This window comes from Elgaria multicarinata, chromosome 9, assembly GCF_023053635.1.
Source record: "Elgaria multicarinata webbii isolate HBS135686 ecotype San Diego chromosome 9, rElgMul1.1.pri, whole genome shotgun sequence".
Taxonomy (NCBI): domain Eukaryota; kingdom Metazoa; phylum Chordata; class Lepidosauria; order Squamata; family Anguidae; genus Elgaria; species Elgaria multicarinata.
The window spans coordinates 71,830,857-71,853,070 of NC_086179.1; positions in this window are offsets into that span (position 1 = coordinate 71,830,857).

The following is a 22,214-nucleotide window of genomic DNA, read 5'->3' on the forward strand; positions in this document are numbered from 1 at the left end:
TATGGAGAACCTGGTGAAATTCCATCTTCATCACAACAGTTAAAGGTGCAGAAGCTATACTCGAGTGACCAGATTTAAAAGAGGGCAGGGTACCTGCAGCTTTAACTGTTGTGATGAAGAGAAAATTTCACCAGGTTCCCCATATATACAAATGACACCTGCTGAAATTCCCTTTTCTATGCAACTGTTAAAGATACAGCAGCTCTGTCCTCCTTTTCATTTGGTCACCCTAGCTAATGGCCATGTTTAAACCGGGGTTATGTAGCCACCATGGTTAAAAATGGCTAACGCAACACTCAAAGCCATAATGTTTAGCTCAAAATGCTTAACCACCATGGCTAAGCGTGTCGTCTGAATAGGGTCAGTAAGAGTTTAAGCTAAACTATGCTGGAATTTTTAGTATTTTGGCACAGACCCCTTTGGCCTTCGCACCTGTCCCTCTCTAGAATGGGCACTCCCCCCACTGCCAAGAGCTCCTCCAAAGTGGAAATCATCCCTCAGGCTGTTAAGAGCTTCAACACCCCTGGCTCAGAACAACAGTTCCTTTTCATTATTTTGAGTTATTGTTTTAGGCACATGAATTGAGTTTAAGCTCTTGCCAGTCTCCAACTGTGGTGCTTTAAAAGCTAAATTCCCACCAGCTTCCAGCAGTAGGCTTTCCAGTCGAAATTAGAATATGTGTTTTGTTTTTTTAAAATGCCATACTTCAGTTGTGCATGACTTCTGCTTGCGATATGCTGCGGGCTATGGTTCAAATATGTCTAAACAGAAAGACAATATCCCTTCTTATAAAACAGTGCAGCATTTGTATGAGAAAGAGGAGGTTGAAACGGCAAGGCGTTGAGCTCTGTAAACATTTTTCATGCCATAAACCCCACATGTTGTTAACACAATGTTAAAGTGACAGCCAGTAAATTGAAGGGCCTCTTGTTCTTGCCATAGCACAAACTGTTTTCCTCTAGACATCTAATAGCACACTAGTGACTCACAAATGCTGATGTCCCTTCACAATAACTCTGTAGTAATATTGTTCACATTTAAAATATTGGAAAGGAAGGTCCAGAAAGGTGAAAGATTGCACTTTCAAACAATTTTCCAAGTTTGGGTACCATGGTGAGGCTATTTTAAGCAATTGTTAATGAAGTATAAGTGACTAAAATTAAAAGCTATGAGCTCAAAAGTCCTTGTTTTCAAATCACACCTCACCTACGAACTCACAAAGTTACTTTAAACAAGCTAGATCGCCAGTGTGGTGTAGTGGTTAGAGTGTTGGCCTGGGACTTGGGAGATCTGGGTTCTAGTCCCCACTTGGCCATGAAGCTCACTGGGTTACTATGGGCCAGTCACTGACCTACCTCACAGGAATGTTGTGATGCTAAAATTGAGAGGTGGAAGACTATGTAAGCCACCTTGGGCTTCTTGGAGGAAAAAGGTGGGATATAAACATAAGAATGAAATATAAAATAGTAGTATAGGCCTCCAATACACACACACACACAGAGAGAGAGAGAGAGAGAGAGAGAGAGAGAGAGAGAGAGAGAGAGCTTCAGGGAGATCTGACGTCTCTTCTCCTTTCCCGTAGCCATAAAGTTCAAGGGGGGACATTGCCAGCCACCATCCATCAGCTGACCCTACTTGGCCGGTGGGGGTGGGGGTAAAGGATCCCATACACCATCCGGAACTCCCTGGATGAAGGGCAGGCTAAATAAATGTAATAAGTAAATAATGTTTGCACACATGTGCATCTGCACATGCACACACATGCAAATGGAAAGATATCATGGGGGTCTGTGTCAGAAATCTTGCTGCAACTGTATTTCTCAATCCTGCTTAACCAATTCTTTTATCGGAGAAAGAAACTAGGTTGTTCCAGAGTGATCTGATCTTAGATTCATGTTAAATGCTAATCATCACTCCATTGTCCTTTAGGTTATATATTAATTGCTTTATCATTTGCTCTGGCATCTTCCTCAACATACAAGTCAAGCCAATGAGGCAGTAAGTCTTTACCTCTTCCTGCTTCCTTTTCTTACATGCAGCAATAAAATCCATCACACCCCAAGGCTGTTTGTTCCATCCCTGCCAATTTCCCTTTCTTTTAGTAGGCTAGCAAGATGTTTCATATTAGGATCTCGTAACAGAATAGTAGAATGTATTTTGAGACCATGGGCATAAATGGCTTACTTCAAATCTCAAAAGAGAGTGGGTAGAATTGAAAGTAAACACTTTCAGGTAAAGCCCATTTTGTAGATTATAATCTTTGAGCATTTTTTTTTAGAATTAGTGTAGTATTTTGTTTGATGATTTGCAACCGCAAGGTACATTCTTCCCTGAAAACAAAATAACCAAGTTGACACAATGGGTGCTGATTTTGAAAGTGCAAGAATGAAACCTTGTTTACACATGCAGTAGAGTGAGTTACAGGGTAGAGAACCTGTGTGGTTGGACTCCAACTCCCATGAGCCCCAGACAGCATGGTCAATGATCAGGGATTATAGGAATTCTAGTCCAACAACATCTGGAGGCCATGTGTTCCCCACCCCTGAGTGTACAGAATTCAGAGGAGATAGGGTGGACTGTACTACCTTAGACTGCTGGTGGGGGATCCCATTTTTATTGTCCCCACACACAAGAGCTTCCTATAAATCAAGCAAACAACACACATCAGGGAGAAGGGGTCTCACTCAGCCAACATTCTGCTTTGCTGGTTTTCTACTTGCAGGGATTTTTTTTTAAAAAAAAAGTAAAATAAAATGCAAATATGTATTCCCTACCTTTAGTTTGAAATGGTACCATCCATTCTAATACCTCAGAAGCCTACTACCTCTTTTCATTATATTCTGCTTAATGTGTAGACCAAGCCTGACAACCCCTCGAAGCTAAATATCATACAGATACTGCACTGAGATCGATGAAAAATTGCAAATGAGGACTTTCCACTTCCCTGGGTCTTTTGACAGGTTAGAAGAAAGCAACAAATGGAGTTAGAAACAAGACCATTTTGCTGGCTTGGTGCAATATAGGGTTTGTCTCTGTACTGCCTGAGAACAGAACGCTTTGCTTCAAAAAGTGAACAACATTAACTAAACAGGCTGCCAATATCCCTTCACAGTTGACTGCTTTGGTATTTTATTTAAACATACACGCTGAGCAACTGTGCACAGTGGATGACATGGCCAGCTTATGAAGGATTACTGATTAATGAGTGACAATGTAGGTGCATGCTTGTAGAGCTTCCTCAGAGCTTTTATTAATGCCAAGATCACCTAGGAGCTAAATTCAATTGCCACCACTGATTTTGTCACATATAACCTATCTGCAGCTATATGAAGGAAGGTCTACGGCTTTCAGTCAGGAGATAAATTAATGTTAAGTTAAGAGGCATCCAAAGCCCAAAGGGAAGTTATCATGAATAAAAGCTAGATTTTTTTTCTACTTTGCTTGTTTGTCTCTAAAAACAACGACCTTTGGGTCTAATTCTAAACCCTGTGAAGCTAGCCACTTCTTTCACACAGCGGAAGCAAGATCAGAGTATGATTTTGTAATGCAGGGGTGGGGAAGTTGAAGCCTTCCAAATGTTTTGACCAACAACTCTCATCAGCCCTGGGAGTAGGTCAACTCATCTGGAGGACCCCAAATTGCGTAGCCCTGTTGAAATGGATAAAGTTTACTTCAGATTTTTGTTGAACCAACACCCATACCCAATCACAGCCCAATCACTAATTTACCTCATAAATACAGATTATGTATTTGCCTCATAAATACAAACGTGGCATGAAATAAGACCTACAGGAGCCAATTGGGCTAAATCAAGCTTAGATCTGACATTCAAACACCAGAAGAAATCTGGGGGGCCCCCTGCAACTGATGTGTGCCTGGGCTGCTGGAATTTTTAGCTCTCTGAGCGGGATGCAAAACTGGAGTAAGGCGCTTGAAGTGCTGGAGTATAAAAGCAGCACCCGATCCACTCTCATTGCCTAGAATATGGAGAGCCTCTAGTTGGAGTGTCTAAACAAAAAGCCATCTGTGTTAATGCATAGATTAATCCACAGGGGGTCCTTCTCCGTTAGCCCCTGCCGAAGGAAGGGAGGCAGGTGGCTACTAGGAGGAGGGCTTTCTCTGCTGTGGCACCCTGGCTGTGGAACGAGCTCCCCAGAGAGGTTTGCTTGGCACCTACATTGTTTTCCTTTTGTCGCCAGCTGAAGAAGTTTTTATTTTCTCAGTATTTTAACACCTAATTTAACTTAAATTTAAACTCTGCTGTTTTAATCACATATTTTAACCTATATCAATTTTTGCTATGTGGTTTTATCCTGGTCGTGCTTTTTATATTGTATTTTGTATTTGTGTTCTATTATGCTCTACATGTTTTTAATTTTTGTGAGCTGCCCAGAGAGCTTCGGCTATTGGGCGGTATAGAAATGAAATAAATAAATAAAAATAAAAAATAAATCTGAAATGGTATTTTATATACCTGTCTTAAAGGGGCTCAGCATTGACATATGTGAATTCAATGCCATATAACTTAATAGAGAATGCCTCTGAGCATATGCAGAACACCATTCTTTCACCAGTGAGCAACCACAATCATAGAATCATAGAATAGCAGAGTTGGAAGGGGCCTATAAGGCCATTGAGTCAATGCAGGAATCCACCCTAAAGCATCCCTGACAGATGGTTGTCCAGCTACCTCTTGAATGCCTCTAGTGTGGGAGAGCCCACAACCTCCCTAGGTAACTGGTTCCATTGTCTTACTGCTCTAACAGGAAGTTTTTCCTGATGTCCAGCCGGAATCTGGCTTCCCATAACTTGAGTCCATTATTCCATGTCCTTCACTCTGGGATGATGGAGAAGTGATCCTGGCCCTCCTCTGTGTGACAACCTTTTAAGTATTTGAAGAGTCCTATCATGTCTCCCCTCAATCTTCTCCAGGCTAAACATGCCCAGTTGTTTCAGTGTCTCTTCAATCAGTCTCACATACCCAGAGTTAAGGAGATGAGCTCCAAATCCAAAAACATTTCCTTGAACTCCATAACTCTCTCCTTAGAAACTGAGCAATGACCCTAGCCCAGAGCTAATTAGGGGTTACAGTGGTGCACAACATGAAAAAGCTTGCCTTGCTGTCCTGAAGGCTCACCATCCAAATTCTAACATTGTTAACATAACTGAGTCACCACTCCCTTCATAATCAAGCATAACCCCCTACCCAGAAAACTCTTCCAAGCCCCTTTGTGATCTGGAAATTCCACAAACCCACAACAATATTTTAAATGCAGTCTTTGGAGAAACATCTGTCTCTTAACAGCATTTCCCACATTCCTGACCTTGGGCTCCCTGCAGTTCTCTTTAGCTTCTCTGCAGGCTCCTTCCTGAAATACTTACACCCTAGTTATTATTTCCCAGACCTCTCCAAAACACTATCCTTAATCCCTCCAGTTGTCTACTTAATGTTTCCACCACTGGTGGTCATATCTCTGAAGTGTTTCCCACTGTGAGGGCAAAAGAGAGGCAGTTTCTGCCTTCTCCCTAGACTTGGACAAATGCGATTTCATAAAATATGGGATGTTCTTCCCAAGAAGAGCACTGAAGCCTTATTCCATTTCCAGTTTTGTGACTGCTACCACTTGGCTGAGACTTTATCCATGGCTCCTCCTCTGTGGCTCACTCAAGCCATACCTCAAAGTCTATTCACACAAACATGGGCACATAGTAGATGTGTTGGCTCTCACACTTTGATGAAGTATATCCATTGTCACACATAGGACTCTGTTGCTTTTTAGGTGTTTGTGGTGGCATTCCGAAAGCTCAAAATGTGCTCCTGGTTAGTTGAATTGCAGATCAGGGAATAGGGACTCAGTGACCCTGTTCAGACAGCACACTAAGCCATGGTGGTTAAGCATTTTGAGCACAGGAGAAGCACTGCTGTTGGTACCGCCACCTTTAGAGGAATGTTTGGTACCAATGAGAGAGAGGACCATCTCGGTGGCTGCTCCCATGCTATGAAACGTCTGCTGTGGTTTTAATTGTATTTTAATAATAATAATAATAATAATAATAATAATAATAATAATAATTTTATTTCTTACCCACCTCTCTATTTTGATCAAGACGGGGAAGAACAGTAAATATAAAATACAACAACAGTAAATATAAAATACCACAACAATAAATATACAACTTGTGTTATTATTGTTTTAATCAGTTTTAATTTATCTATGATTGTAAGCTGCCTTGAGTGCAATTTTCTTGGTAGAAAAGGTATGACTCAAAACAAATCAATCAATCAATCCTACATTTGAAGGCAGATGTACATAGTCAGCCATGAGCAGATAGACAAAGATATGCAGGCTTTCCTAGCATTTTTCATGACCCTGGAAATGATCCAGTTGTCATGTGAATGCATGCATACACATACACACACACACACCTGCAGACAGATTTATTTTATTCTCAAACTGAAACTACTGCTTTTTTTAAAGCATCAGTTTGAATGCTTTGCTTTCAAGGATGCTCTTCTCATCTATTTTATGGCATTCAAGCAGGTTTTTAAACGTTGGTGATTGATGTAATATCAGTGTCGTAGGTGTGCTCTAGCCTTCTGGTTAAGTGTTTCCAAAGCACATTGAGAAGTTTAGTTAACGTGAACATTCTATCAGGTTGCAATCCTTTACCCACTTACCTGGAAGTAAGCCCAATAGCGCTCAGCAGGACTTACTTCTGAGTAGCTGCATACTTGTGCCCCACCCACACCGAGTTGGATTTATACTTGTGTTGAATTTGACCTGTGTTGAATTTATACTTGGATGCAGGCGCAAGTATTTAAAATAAGTTAAAGCAGGCAGGCTTTCCTGACACACAGGCTATGTGCTGAATGCAGATGGAGTCTGTCACATTCAGTTGCCTCCAGCTGTTGTTTCTTTGTCTGCCTACCCCAAGACCAGGATGAAGGAATTTCAATGATCTCTGTTGAAAGGGGCCATACTAACAGGACTTCCTATGCAAGCAGGCTTTCATTTCCCTCTGCTTATTGCACACAAAAGATGAGCCTGTAAGTGCAAAACCATTTTCATTGGCTGATTCAGAAGCTGGGGCTGGAATATAATGATGTGTGAGAACACTGATTTCTCCCTACCTTCAAATCGCTTTTTGAGCCAATTGTCTTGCAGGGAAAAGAGAGCCTTTCCTTCACCATCTGTAGCAGAGTGATACAATGTCCACCATATAATATAGCATAATCTCTGTAGAAATGGGTTTTTCCCCCTCTTTAATCCTGCTCCACATTAAGAACATTACTGCTCACAGTATATTATTCACTGCATCAAGAAAAAAAGCTCCTTTTCTTCTACGGAGGCTAAGGATGTTTGCTTGCTACTCAACATGCTAGCTGGCAAATATGTCGATGCTCCTTGTTACAGAAAGGGCAGCCATTTCTTTGAGGTTTGTTCAGACTGGGGGAAAAGGAGTGGTTGCAGTTAGTGAAACGGTTCCTGGCTTGCCACATGCATCGCCTGGTCTGCAATAGTCTTCCATGTGATTGTGTACCCCTGTACATGACAGGAGGAATTTCACAGGATGGAGACAAAATTGATGTTGGTGTGGTGTGTGTGTAGTGGGAAAGTGTGTAGGGAGCAGCAATCTCAATTCTTGGATAGAGCAAGCCTGAATGCAGATCATGGAGTGCATAGGTATATGCGCACACCTGTCCAGTGACCATAAGCATACTTTTGAGGGAAGAGCCTACTATGCAGAATACCCAGGGGAAGCCCTAAACTAGCTGCCAGCAACTGGTGCCTAGGCTACCACTGAATCGGCACCCAAACCCCAAGACCAGATCTGAAATCAGATAAAAATAGAGACACTGAGATTTCATTGTTATTTGGATCTCCCCACCCCACCTTTGAATTTGGTGCTCCACTTAACCTGGCACCCTGGTCAACTGCATAGTCTGCCTCTATGGACAGTTCACTCCTGAGAATGCCATTATTGGACATGTGCTATGCAGCAAACAATGGGTGGAGAGACCATTGTATCATCACTATATCCAAATACTCTCCAAACAGAGGATTTATTCTGTCATTTTGTGCTTTTAATCACTGTTGCAGAAGACATGGCAGGATCCTAGTGAGGTCAGTTTGGAATAGCCATCTGTCACCTTCCTCCTGACCTCTGCTTGCCAGTTCTCCTTCTCTGGCTATTTCCCATGTTACAGTACGCCTGCCTTTTGCTGGCGGGTCTGCTGCCTTGATTCCTTATTAGCTGGCAGGAGCGGGGGCAGATGGCAGCAGGTGGTTACAAGAGAGCTGTCACACTCTGCTTTAGCTGGAATGCAAAAGGTTGCATCGTTCTGCTGACTATTGTATGGATACTGGACTGTGGCCAGCCTATTCTCAATAGAAAAAGACCACTGCTCCCCCATAGATTGCTGAAAAATTGTATTTTCCACATATCAGTACCAAGTATTTTTTTCTGTAAACAAAAAAGAAATTCCTCTTGTCTGCCTGCCTGCCTATTAAACCGGTGTATAAATTTAAACCAGGTGTACAAAGATGGTTGAAGACTAAAGAAACTTATATTTGCAGCCTTACAACATTAGTGGGAAATTGTTTACAGTGCTCAGTTATACAGCACACAAAGGGGATTCAGACCTTCCTTCTTCTTTTTCTGTTTATTTTCAATCTATACTTACACTCCAGATTTTCCTAAAAGATAGATTTGTATAAATAGAAAGAAAAGCAGGATTTGTATAAGCTGTGATCTTCAACGGGAAAGATATACACACAAAAGAAACCTTGTGTGTTGCTAGCAATGTGTATTTCATTAATAAAAAGTGGTTTGAATCCTTTCTTTGAGGTTTTCTGTATTATTGCATAAAATATGCTTGGCAGCCTTTTTTTTCCCCTCAAGGAAATCCCAGCAAAAACCAACAAGGGGCTAATAGACAAAATGCAAAGTACTGAATTCTTGTGCATCAATGCTGAAGGTACTTGGCAATGCATCCCATGAAATCAAGAAGTCCTCTGTCTTGGTTTATGCATGTTACAACATCACAGGAACTCATCTGGAATTACCATCTGTGATGCTTTCTAACTGTGCAGTGGTTTTATAGGTGAGTGCAGGATGTGACACCCACCAACTGTGCTCCCATCATGCAATGGAAGCAAATGTCCAAAGGATGAGTATCATGCTTCCGCATTCATCATGCTTCCACATATCAAAGCCAGCACCATGCCGATCACTGAGCAGAAGGACAACGTTCTAACCGCCACATCAGAGTGCGCATAAAAAGACAACGCACTCCCAACCCCCAACTTCTCCCACTTGGTAGGGATACTCTTGAGATTTAGTAGGAGTATAAACAACCAATAAGTAATCAAGTGACAATTTTTTAAAAAACTGAAAGTATAACATAAATTCAGAAAAATGTCAATAAAATAGAAAATAGCATTTTCTGTGGCACAGAATGTAATAACAATTGGATCCTATGTCCTTAAGATTTCACAGCATATTCTCTTAACCCCAGCACTGTATACTAGCTCTACACATTATATGCTGTCAGATATATGTATGTTACAGTGAACTTCTGTAATTTGATGAAAATCAAGATTCACATGTGAATGGTGGCAATCCTAGACAAATTTTTATTTAAGTCTGCAACTCAGTTGGACTGCCCCACTCCTCGCTGCCCCCTCAGAGGTGAGAGGGAAAAGCAGGGCCATTTCAACAATCCACACAATTTTTTCCTGTGTCCTCCCCACCCTTTTAGATTGTAAGCCTGCAGGCAAGGAATGTCCTTTTTGCTGATTGATTTTAAGCCACTCTGGAAGCCTTTTTTGGCTGAGGAGTGGGATAAACATATTTTAGATGATGAATAAATAAATACAAATATTTGTGATTGCCAAATGTGAAGGACAGCATACATTTGTGTATGTACAAAAGATGGGAGATAAGGCCAGTGTAACCTATTAGTACTCTTAGACCTTTTGGTGGCTTACAATACCTTCAGTCATTTTTAGGGCACAATCCTATGCCTGGTTAGACAGGGAAAAAAAGTTTTACAAGTCCCAGAATTCACTGGCCAGAATGAGCCATTTCACTTTTATTCTCCTGGATCATCTATCTGAGATGGGAGCTGCAGGTACCATATTCTGGTGATTCCACTTATACCTGCCATGCGGATTTGAACTACAAAGTTCTTGAGGCCTCTATTTCATTATTTAGCATCTGTATTAAATTGCTGGATAATGTCTTGAGATTTGGATGAGGTGTCATGGATATGTAATGACTTTAATGCCTTCTTTTCACCTAATCCAGGTGTAATTATGGATGTCCTAAACAGGTGCATTGAATTCTTAATAGACTGGAAGTGGGCTACTAAACTGAAGCCTAATCCAAAGAAGAATAGATTCTTTGAATAGGTCGTTGATCAGATCATGAAAGTGGAATTCAACCAGTTCTGGATAGGGTTGCACTACCCTTTACAGACCAGGTTCGCAGTTTGGGAGTGCTTCTAGATCTGACTTTGCTCATGGATGCTAAATAGTATTGGTAACATGAAGCACCTTAGGTTGGCCTGTTAGCTGCATTACCTTCTTGAAAAGGATAAAGTGCCTATGGTATCCATATTGTTGTAATCTCCAAGGTTATTACTGTATTTTTTGTTTGTTTGAGGGATTTATACCACACCTTGCAACAAGTTCTCAAGGCAGTTTACAAAAAGTAAAAACAGCAATAAAACATAAAAAAACACAGCATAAATACAGTATACAAGCAGTCTGGAGAAATGAAACAAATGCAAAGCAATGTAAGAGTAATTTGCAGAAGATCAAAATGCCTGGGAAAATAAATTATATCCAGGTGGGAGTCAGGTGAGCCTTCCCAGGGGAGAGCATTACACAGTCAGCCACGTGTGGAGACAACGGGTCCTCCAGGTATCCCAGTTCCAAGCTGAGAAGGCATTTAAAGGTTCAAACAAGCACTTTGAATTGACTCTGAATACATAGTGGGAGCCATTGTGCAGTTTGGAAGGACAGGCATAATGTGATCATAAAATCAGATGTGGGTATGCCCTTCTATCAACAGGGGGAATGCGTATCGAAAGGGGGAGTGTGTCCTTGCTGGTACTTTTGGACCTCTCAGCAGCCATGGTATCTTTCTGGAATGCCTGAGGGTATTGGGAATCGGAGGCAGTGTGCTTCAGTGGTTCTGGTCCTACCTCTCAGACAGGTTCCAGATGGTGATGCTTGGGGATAGCTGCTCCTCAAAGAAGAAGCTGTTGTGTGGCATACCACAAGGTGCCATCCTATTCCCAATGCTATTTAATATTTACATGAAACTGCTAGGAGAGATCATCCGGAGGCATGGGGCAGGGTGCTATCAATATGCTGATGACACCCAAATATATTTCTCTATGCCTTCAACAACAGCGTCAGCTAAGGATAGTGTGTCTCCTCTGAATGAATGCTTGGAGGCAGTAATGGGCTGGTTCACAAAAACCGCTCCCTGGGCGGTTCACAAAAACTAAAACCATTCAAAGTATAAAACAAACAGTATAAAAACATGATATAAAATACACATTAAAAACTGATTAAAAACATAATCAGTTTTGGAGATGCCCGTCTTTTGACACCACCACTTCCAGAAGAGCATTTGGTGATATGAAAGAGGGCCTTCTTGGTGGCCTCTCCCAGTCTGTGGAACTCCTTGCTAAGGGATGCTAGGCTCACTCCCTTCCTGCTGTCTTTTTGCCAGCAGGCAAAGATCACTTCATTTAAATGGATCTTTGTTTTGTTGCATTTGGAGGCTGTTTTTACTCTGTAACTGTCGTGATTTTAATTGTATTTAATGTATTTGTTTTACTACTGTTTTATTGCTTATTGCAAGCCTCCTTGAGCGCCATTTTTGCTGGAAAGGCAGAGTACAGTTCAAATAAATAAATAAGGCATGGAGAAGTGAATTGACTTGCAAAGCTGCCACCATGTTGCTCAAAATGCAGTACCAATGCCCACAAACAAACCCCCACACTGCAGTGAACAGAGCCTGTGCTGTCACGTCACTTTAAGAGTTGAGTTTTTCTTTCACCTTTGTATCCCTAGGCTGGGTTCCAAATTCTAATAGCAGCATTGTAAATGACTTGCTGTGGCTCCATCATATGATTGAATCTAATCAATAAATCATGTGTCATTTGTTGTTGTTCCGCCTGTCATATAGCTATATTTCACTGTCTACATTTACAGTGTTTAAGGGTTTTTTGTGGTTGTACCTTTTCCACCTCATTAGCTCTGCATTAAAGTGTGGTTATTCTCAGGTCAGAGTAATTGGGAGAAAATCAAATTCCATCTGTTTCTGCCAAAAGAGAGAAGTAGAATGAGGTAATTTCAATTGTTGGATATCATTTGCCTTCTGCAAAATCTTAACACCTTCTCAGGTATAATAATAATAATAATAATAATAATAATAATAATAATATGATGATGATGATGATGATGATGATGATGATGATGATGATTTGTGTCCTGCCTTTTTCCCAATACAGGGCTCAAGGCAGTTTTACAACATTAAAACATATAAATAGAAATATACCAAAGTTAAAAATATAATTAAACCTGCTGTAATGTTAGAACATTTAAAACATTTAAAATACAAATGACAACAACAACAATAATAATAGCAATAACAATAACAATAAACCAATGCATAAACAGTGGACAAGACTATTCTCCAAAAGCTTGCTGGAACAAAGAGGGGTTTGCCTGCTTCTGGAAACATAGGAAGGAGGGAGCCAGTCTAGCCTCCCTGGGAAGGGAGTTCCAGAGCCTTGGAGCACCACAGAGAAGGCCCTCTCCCATGTTCCCACCAGGCGTACCTGTGATGATGGAGGGAACAAGCGAAGAGCCTCCCCTGAAGATCTCAGGGCATGGGCAGGCTCATAAGGGAGAATGTGGTGTTTCAGATAACTTGGACCCAAGCCATATAGGGCTTTATAGGTCATAACCAGCACTTTGAATTGTGCCTGGAAACAGGTGATAAACCAGTGGAGCTGTCATAATCGGGGAGTTGTATGCTCCCTGTAACCAGCCCCTGTCAACAGTCTGGCTGCAGCTCTTTGAACCAGCTGAAGTTTCCAAACACTCTTCAAAGGCAAACCCACATAGAACACGTTACAGTAATCCAAACGGGATGTAGCTAAGGCATGTGTCACCATAGCCAGATCAGACATTTCTAGGAATGAGCACAGCTGGCGCATTAGCTTTAACTGTGCAAATACACTCCTGGCCACTGCTGAAATCTGGACATTCAGGCTCAGGGCTGAATCCAGGAGTAAATCCAAGCTGCGAACCTGTGTCTTCAGGGTGACTGTAACCCCATCCAGCATAAGCTGAATCCCTGTTCCCTGATCTGTCTTTCAACTGACCAGGAGTACCTCTGGTTTATCTGGATTAAGCTTCAATTTGTTTGCCCTCATCCAGTCCATTACTGCCTACAGTGATAGATAGATAGATAGATAGATAAATAAATAAATAAATAAATAAATACACCACACATATTTGTCCAAATTATAGATATCCCATTTCTCTCGGGACATTATTTTAATTGCCTTCCTTAAAAAATGGCAAAATCTTCAGATCATAACCTTTTTAGCAAGTATCTTGCATAGCTACAGTATATCAGTATGGAAATTGACAAACCATGCAAACACAATTGAAAGGATTCATAACTCCCTTCTCCCTCACTGAGCTTTTTAGATCTCCAGGATTCTCAAATTAACGTATGCATGGTCAGAAAATTGCACAGTTCTATGCAATCATGCATGTATACATTGAAGTAAATCTCATTGTATTCAGTTGAGACTTGCTCAGAAATAACTGTGTTCAGGATTTCAGTCTAACAGTGCAATCCTATACATGTTTATTCAAAAGTAAGTCTCATTGAGTTCAACAGGGCTTACTCCCTGATAGAAGTGTATACAACTGCACTCTTAGGGCTCATCTACACCAAGCAGGATATTCCATTATGAAAATGGTACGAAAGCGGTATATACGGTAAAAGCAGAATCTACACTATTGCTTTATAGCGGTATTCAAGTGCACTGCAGGATCCACACTACTGCTTTATAGTGGTAATGAAGTGCACTGACAACTGTTGGAGCCCATGACACATCTACACCAAGCAGGATAAAACACTATGAAAGTGGCATGAAAACAGTATAGGGTATGTGTAATGGGCCCCAACAGTTGTCAGTGCACTTCAATACCACTATAAAGCAGTAGTGTGGCTCCTGCCTTTTATATACCGCTTTCATACCACTTTCATAGTGGAATATCCTACTTGGTGTACATGAGCCCTTGGTGTGTTTTCTACTGTCTGCTTCATCTCAGCAAATCCTGTTCACTTCCAGTGGGATGATGATGATGATGATGATGATGATGATGATATTTATATCTCACCCGTTCCTTCTTCCAATTAACCCAAGCCAGCTTATATGGTCTGCCTCCTTTCCGCACAGTACTTTTCATGGCACAAAGAAATCCAAAGTCCAAATAGGAGAGAGTCCATGTGCAGCATGCTTTCAAAGTCCCAAATGGCGATGGATCCAAACGGAGGAATTTCAGGCCATGAGTCGAAAGATGACCATAACAAAGGCTCCTTGCCTTTGCTCCAGCTTATAAAGAGAGGTGTGGGCCTGTTCAAAACCATGTGTCAAAAAGGGGCTCTAGCCCATAAATCATGTCTGTGTCTAAACAGGACAGCACTGCTCAGACCACCAAGATGATGCCACAATCTGAATGACTCCTTAAACAAGGTTTTCCACCTTTCTAAACAGTCAATCAGTTTCTCAGAGAAGTCTTACAGCCCCAAGGCCAAGGGAGGAGGGGACAAAACTACTCCCTCTTATACTTACCCTGAGAACCCTGACAGAGACTCCAACACTCCAAACCAGTTCTAATTAAATCTACTTACAACTTGCAAGGCCTTGCTGAACCCTACACCTGACACCCCCTAAACAACTGTTGAGTTGATTATTACCCCACAGATGGCTATCATATTGCCTGAACGCAGCCTCTCCCCCCCGCAACCCCCAGCTGCTTTTAGGTGATATTCCGCCACTTCCCCACAGTTGAAGTTCTGATAGACATCTTATTACAAAAGCTTGAGTAAATCCCCAGCTATCAGGAGACCATCTCCTTTCATTAACTCCCATTGATAAAGTATCAGCTGGTCATCCTGGACTAGTAGCTATCCATCTCTCCTAATAAGGGGATGGTCAGATATCAACTCTAACAATATATTTGAATATTCAAACAAAATTGAACCAACAATAACCTGTTGGTTGTTTTATTATGGTTTTAATTTTTGTGAACTGCCCAGAGAGCTTCGGCTATTGGGCGGTATAAAAATGTAATAAATAAATAAATAAATTAGTAGAAAAAGGAAGATAGAATGGATTTGTGGAGATTTGTTTACCTGGGCCTAATCTACACCAAGCAGGATATTGCACTATGAAAGTGGTATAAGGTGTGTGTCAATGGGCCCCAACAGTTGTCAATGCATTTCAATACCGCTATAAAGCAGTAGTGTGGCTCCTGCCTTTTATATACTGCTTTCATAGTGGAATATCCTGCTTGGTATTAGGCCCTGATGTAGCGACTGCTTCCAGGGGAGACCTTTGTTGTTCAGTCACCCTGCTTCATTCATGGAATCCTACAGAGGGTCCAGATGATGTTGTCTTTCATTTGTAGACTTTTCCACCACTTCTTCCATCTTTTTTTTTACAAGAAAAAAAAATCAGTTAAGGAGGAAAAGATGGAATTGTTGCACAATGTGTCTTCTAGTTGTTAGCACTAAAAGCCCTTGATCTGGAAATACCCCAAGAGTTAGCCTTTGGGTTACTCTGAATGACTATCTCCACACTGCAGGAATAATATTCTGATGATGACGTATGAATATCTTACTCCAGGACATGATCAAACTGGATGTTTAAAATCTAATAATGCAAAGCAATGTTATAAAGAAAGACCATCTTGTAGAATGATAAAAGAGATAAGATGATGAAAAGATTTCTCTTATGTTGAACCATGATGACCCAGAGTTTTCTGCTTGTTTTTCTTCCATGCAAAACAGAACAGACATGCAGAAATAATCAAGTATGGCCTGGGTTTTTTGTTTGTTTTTCTTCCATGTAAAACAGAACAGACATGCAAAAATAATCAAGTATGACCTGGGTTTTTTGTTTGTTTTTGTTTTAGATCTAGGGCTCATCTACACCAAGTACGATATTCCACTCTGAAAGCGGTATATAAAAAACAGGAGCCACACTACTGCTTTATAGTGATATTGAAGTGCATTGACAACTGTTGGGGCCCAAGACACATACCATATACCACTTTCACAGTGTTATATCCAGCTTGGTGTAGATGTGTCGTGGACCCCAACAGTTGTCAGTGCACATCAGTACCACTATAAAGCAGTAGTGTGGCTCCTGCCTTTTATATACCGCTTTCATACCACTTTCATTGTGGAATATATTGCTTGGTTTAGATGAGCCCCTAATCTCTTGCTGCTAATGTGTTCCCCCCAAGCAACTTGATGACACAAAGTTCCTCCTATTTATTTTTACTTTACTTGTGCACATTTATATTGAGTTTTTTGTGAGATGCAAACTGGAGAGACACTGTCATGTACATGTTAGTGTTGGACTTAATTTGGGAAGACCCAGGTTCAGCCATAAAACACATGTGAGGATTATTGTCCAAACAATTTATCTCAGCCTAAGACACCTCAGTGCTCTAAATAAAACTGTTAAAATGAGACAATTCATCACACACACTTCTCCCTACTGTCTTTAGATGAAGATGGGGACACAAATGTAATTACTGCAACCATTATAGCAGCTTCTTGCTCTCCTCAAAGCATCATGTTTAGAGATTTTTTTTAAAAAAAAAAAGAGGGAGGAGAAACATTATTTAGCAAGAGATAAAATTAAGTTGAATTTAATGAAATTCTCTCTTATTAAAGGGTAAGTATATTGGAAAAGCTATCCATGGCCATTTACAACTTTGTTAATTTCCAAGGCACTTGGACAAAGTAACTAATTATTCCTTATAGTATAGCTGCAAAGCAATAATATCCCAATTTTACAGTAGGAGCAGCAAATTCAAGAGATTTCCATGACGATGAGTCAATGCTCCAGAGGCCTACGATGCATTTTAGTCCCATGGCTAAACTCAGGCAAATATGGTTATCCCTTCCTATGTCTCACTCATACAAATGTAGTTTTCCCTTCGTGGTTTTCTTTTTATTACTTGCAACTATTTCCCTCAAAAAAAATATTATGAACTAGATCTCAGAATTTTCCGATTATGAAAATGAATGGCTTGCACTGCTGTTAAAGTTTGACTCCTTGTTGAGTTACTCTTAAAGATGGCAAAGGCTTCAAACCTGAGCACAACATGAATAGGTTAACAACATTGGCCTTAGTGCACTATTTAAACATCCTCTGTATGCACCATCAGGCATGTTCTTGATAGCAGGCTGGCTTTTTCGCCTACTGTTTCATGAATATTTAGCGTATACCCTAATCGTGAGCTCATTCTTCAAGTGAGGATACTTATGCAGGCAAAATGGCACCATCCACACAGAAGAGAGGTATCAGCAGGCTTAGCCTCCAGAAAACAATAGGAAATTCTGCCCCCTCACTGTTAGCCTTCCGACAGCAGGTAAGAAAAACCATCTTATTTTTGAGGGCATTCAGCAGATTCGATTGAGCTGCTGTTCCAGTGTAAGCACAATTTCGTTCTACTGCTGCTGCTGGTTTTATTTGCATGTTTTGAAAACTGCTTCATGGGGCGATGTATTGAAGGGGCCCTTCCCCAGCTGTTTGGGAGCTGCCTCCGGCACGAGATGGCAGGATAAAAACATCTAAGTAAATAAATGTAAGATTATCACAGATTATCAGTGTTCATGAGGGATTCTCAAATTGCAGAACATAGCTGGTGTAGCTAGAAGGTTCCATATTTGAGCTTGCCATGTGAGAGAAAGAGAATACACATGCATAGTACTTGAAGCAAGAGCAGCTGCGCCTTCAGATGAACTGATCATACTAGGCACAGGCAACATCCCCATATGAACTAAAACACTGTTGGTTTTCATCTTGGTTTTATTCTAATTTTAGTCCATTTTAAACTTGTGTTGTTGTTTTAGATATTATGTTGTACTACGTTACTGTATTTCATGGTTTTTAAGTTTTGTTCTGTGAACCACCCAAAGAGCTTCAGCTAATGGGCAGTACAGAAATGCAATAAAGAAAATGATATTTAAGGCTGCAATCCTATACCTACTTACTTGGGAGCAATACCCATAGAATTCAATGGGCCTTACTTCTAAGCAGCCATGAGAAGTTTTGAGTTGCAAACTAGCCATGTAACCTTTCACTTTCTCCCTCCTGAGAATTATCAGGCAAGGGCGACTCCGGAGATTCCCTTACTCCCTCAGCAGCTTAATTTATCTAGGCTTTCACTTGGTGACGCATCGCATCCACAGATTTCGATCCAACCACGTGGTGTTCCACCTTCTGAGCTTTGGAGAGGGAGAGGAGCCGCTCGCGCTCCCAGTGGTTTCACTTTTCCCTCTTCTCTTATGAATTATGGGGCAGGGTGGGAAAACAAAAGGCTGTGATACGAGACAAAAGGTTATTCTGCTTTGAACGTCTCCCCGCCGGGCTCTCTCTGGGGTGGCGGCGGCAGGGATCGAATTCAAGGCTTCCTGCCGTCTTCCGCAGCCCCGGCGGCAGATGTTTGCGGACGAAGAAAAGAGCTGCGCCGCACACGCCCACCGCCCTAAGTGAAAGGATCGTGTCCGGGAACAAGGGAAGAAAGGAAGGGCGGGCTTCCCTATTCGTCTGGAACCACTTTCCCTGCTGCTGCTTCCCCGCCCATAAGGGACAGGAAGGAGAATCAGCCGTTCTTCCCATCGGCAAAGGCCAGCAAAAGAGGCTGCAACTAGGAATGTGGCTTCCGGGCTCAAGGCGGTCACTGATCCCCAGCAGAGCCGGGCGGGCGGGGCGTGGGAAACGGCGCTTAGTTTCGCTGCCTCTTGGGCTGGGCTGGTGGAAGCCAATAAAGGCGGGAAAGCGTTCGTGTATGCTTTACTTCTTTCTGCTGTAATCCGCTCACTGCCATGAATCGCCAAGACGGTGCCACTACCTGGGCACCGGGTGGGTGGATCGCGGCGAAACGAGGTGGCTGACATCCCAGGCCCACCTGGCAACAGCCGCTGCCTATGTGGGAGATCCCTAAACATAGTCGCCCAAGAAAGGAAACCGCGGAAAGGCGTGGCTGCAGGGTCTTAAGGGAAGCGGGGTGGGGTGAGGGTGGGTAGGAAAGTGGAATAGGAGATCGGAAAGCTTGGGCAAGTGGAACGGCGATAGAAAAACAGCAGAAGCAACAAAAGGCGTAACTACGCCGTGGGAGCTTAAGAGAGACACTCACTTGGGCTCAGGGTCCATTCCAGTGGTCTGTTGAGAGGTGGGCAGTTGGAGAGGTTTTGCCCAACATGGTGCCCTCTGGAAGTGTTGGGACTATAACTCCCATCATCCCCATCAAACATAGCCACCAGTGCTAGTCAGAATAGACATTGGGCTAAATGGAGAATAGTCTGACCTGGTATAAGACTCCTTAAAAAAAGAAGAAAAAAAGAAAAGGAAAACCTGAACCTCTCCATAATACGCCCTGCATCTGATGAAGTGGACTCTAGTCCATTGACGCTTATACCAGAATAAATGTGTTAGTCTTTAAGGTTTGTTTGTTTTGCTACCAAAATAATAATGATAATAATTATACTGGCCATCTGTCTTTCCGCAGTCATTATTATTATTATTATTATTATTATTATTATTTATATAGCACCATCAATGTACATGGTGCTGTACAGAGTAAAACAGTAAATAGCAAGGCCCCCCCATCCCCCCCAGTCCCATTTTAACAGTTCTGTATTTTCCTTTTAGCATTTTCCTATTTGGGGATTATAGTCATGAATACCATGTTTATGGTACCTTTATATGTATACTGGGAAGAGGGGTTTATAGTTCATGCCCATCCTTTGAACCGCACCCTACATGTTTTCCAAGCATAGAAGTGCTTGATTAGCCTTTCGGGTAGGTGCCCTTCATACCACCATAGCTGCATCAGTGTTTTGATCTTTGTTTGGGTGCTAGATTTACTCTGATCTTTTGTTCACTTCAGCATATGGTGGGGATAGCACTGATTTGCAAGGATGAGGAAATTGGCAAGTCAAACTATATTAAGCTGTGAGATCAGCCGCTAACTTTCTAAACAACTTAGTATTCACTCGCCTTCTCAAATATACAGAGTCTCCTTAGTATAAACAACGGTTGTAAGAATTGCTGAGATAATATACAGAAAAACCTGAGATGTTATATTTGCTTAGTATTATTATTGGAGTCTAGCAGCCTACACACATAGGTGAGAAAATAGGTCCTGTGCCCATGAAATGTGTATCAACATCAAATTGACATTAAATAAGTAAGGCTGTAACCATATAAAAGTACTTGCACTCCTATACTATGCATACTTCAAAGTAAGTGCTACTTAATTCAATGGAACTTGCTTCCAATGAAGTGCTCATATTTTCCAGACTTAACCAGGGAAAGGCCCCATTATACTCACTTGGAGCGAAGTCTGAGTAAGCATGTACAGTGTTTTACGTTCAGAGGAAAATTGAGCAAAATGTGCACAATATTTTAGGATGCAAAACCAGGTTTATCTTTCACAAGATTTGCTCCAGGGGAAGGTTTACTATTTTCTTCCTTATACAATACTAAAAATAATGATACTTCCAAAGACAGTGGGTTTCAGTCTTCGCTCCCCCTACTTCTCAGTCTTTTTAGCTGTCAGGCGATAAGGATTCTGCAGATCCATAATAGTGATTCATATTTCTGACAGCAATAAAACACACACACACACACACACACACACACACACACACACACACAGAGAGAGAGAGAGAGAGAGAGAGAGAGAGAGAGAAATAAGCTGTTCATAAGTGGGTGGGACTGTCTAATAAACACTGGATAGAGTAAAGCCAGCGAGGTGAGCATACTGGGCATGTTGGGACTGTGGAAGGCTAGGGTCTAAATCCCTGTTCAGTGGCTGTTAGATCTCTCAGGCAAACTCATAGCACTGGTAAGAAAAAGAACAGACGAGATGGCCTCAAGTACTCCGTCTGCCCTGAAATCCTTGCAGGAGATTCCAGGTGGGAGACAAACATGATTAAATAAATAAATAAAAATAGCTCAAGGGAGAAAGAGGGACTCTGCACATACCTAATGGCACGTTCCCAACCAGCCAGCCTACATGCTGGGGAAGGGGGGGGGGGTCTCATCTAAGGAATGATGGGAGGTGTAACCCCGATATCGTAGCGATCCCCAAACCAGGTCGCAGGACGAAGCGGAGCCCCTGCCTGCCCGCCACACGCCCACACAAACCCAGCCATCTTGCCCACCAGAGCGCTCAACCCAAGTCTTCCCTCCCCGTCACGTCAGCAAGCCAAACCCCCTCAGCGCCCCGGGAAGCCTGAGTGGCTGCCAGATAAAACCAACAACGCCGAGACGCCAAGGAGAGACCCCGAAAGCGTGAGGGTTTCCCTCCTTTTTCTGTTCTTCCGCCCGCTAGGAAACTCGGCGGCCGAAAGCGAGCCCAGCTTTCCTCTGAGGCGGGGGCTAGAGGGCGGGCCGAGAGACTTCCCTCTCCTCGGGCTGGTTCCTTGGCGTTCATTTATCCTTTTCTTCCCTGCTCCTCCTCCCCTCTCAGTTTCCTGTCTGGCTTTGTGCTGGCGACGGATATGTGCAGTAGTAGTAGTAGCAGCAGCAGCAGCGCCTACAGGTGTGCCTCCTCCTCCCCCTCCCCGCCGTTTTCCCCCCTTCCCGGGGCAGGGCTGGCAGGAGGCGAGCGCGAGGAGAGGCGGGCGCTGAGGCGCATCATGTGATGAGCCCATTGCTCTCTGTGGCGGCGTGCCTTTTCTCGCTCTCCCCCTTTTCCCCCTCCGCCGCCGCCTTCCCTCCTCTCCTCTCTGGAAAGCCGCTGCCGCTCTCGCCCTGACTTGTGGAGACTGCTTGGCTTCAGGCGGCGGCGGGTGAGCACGGCGCCTCCGCCTCTTCGGAACATGGACAGCCCTTTAGCCGCGGCGGCGGCTGCCGGTGC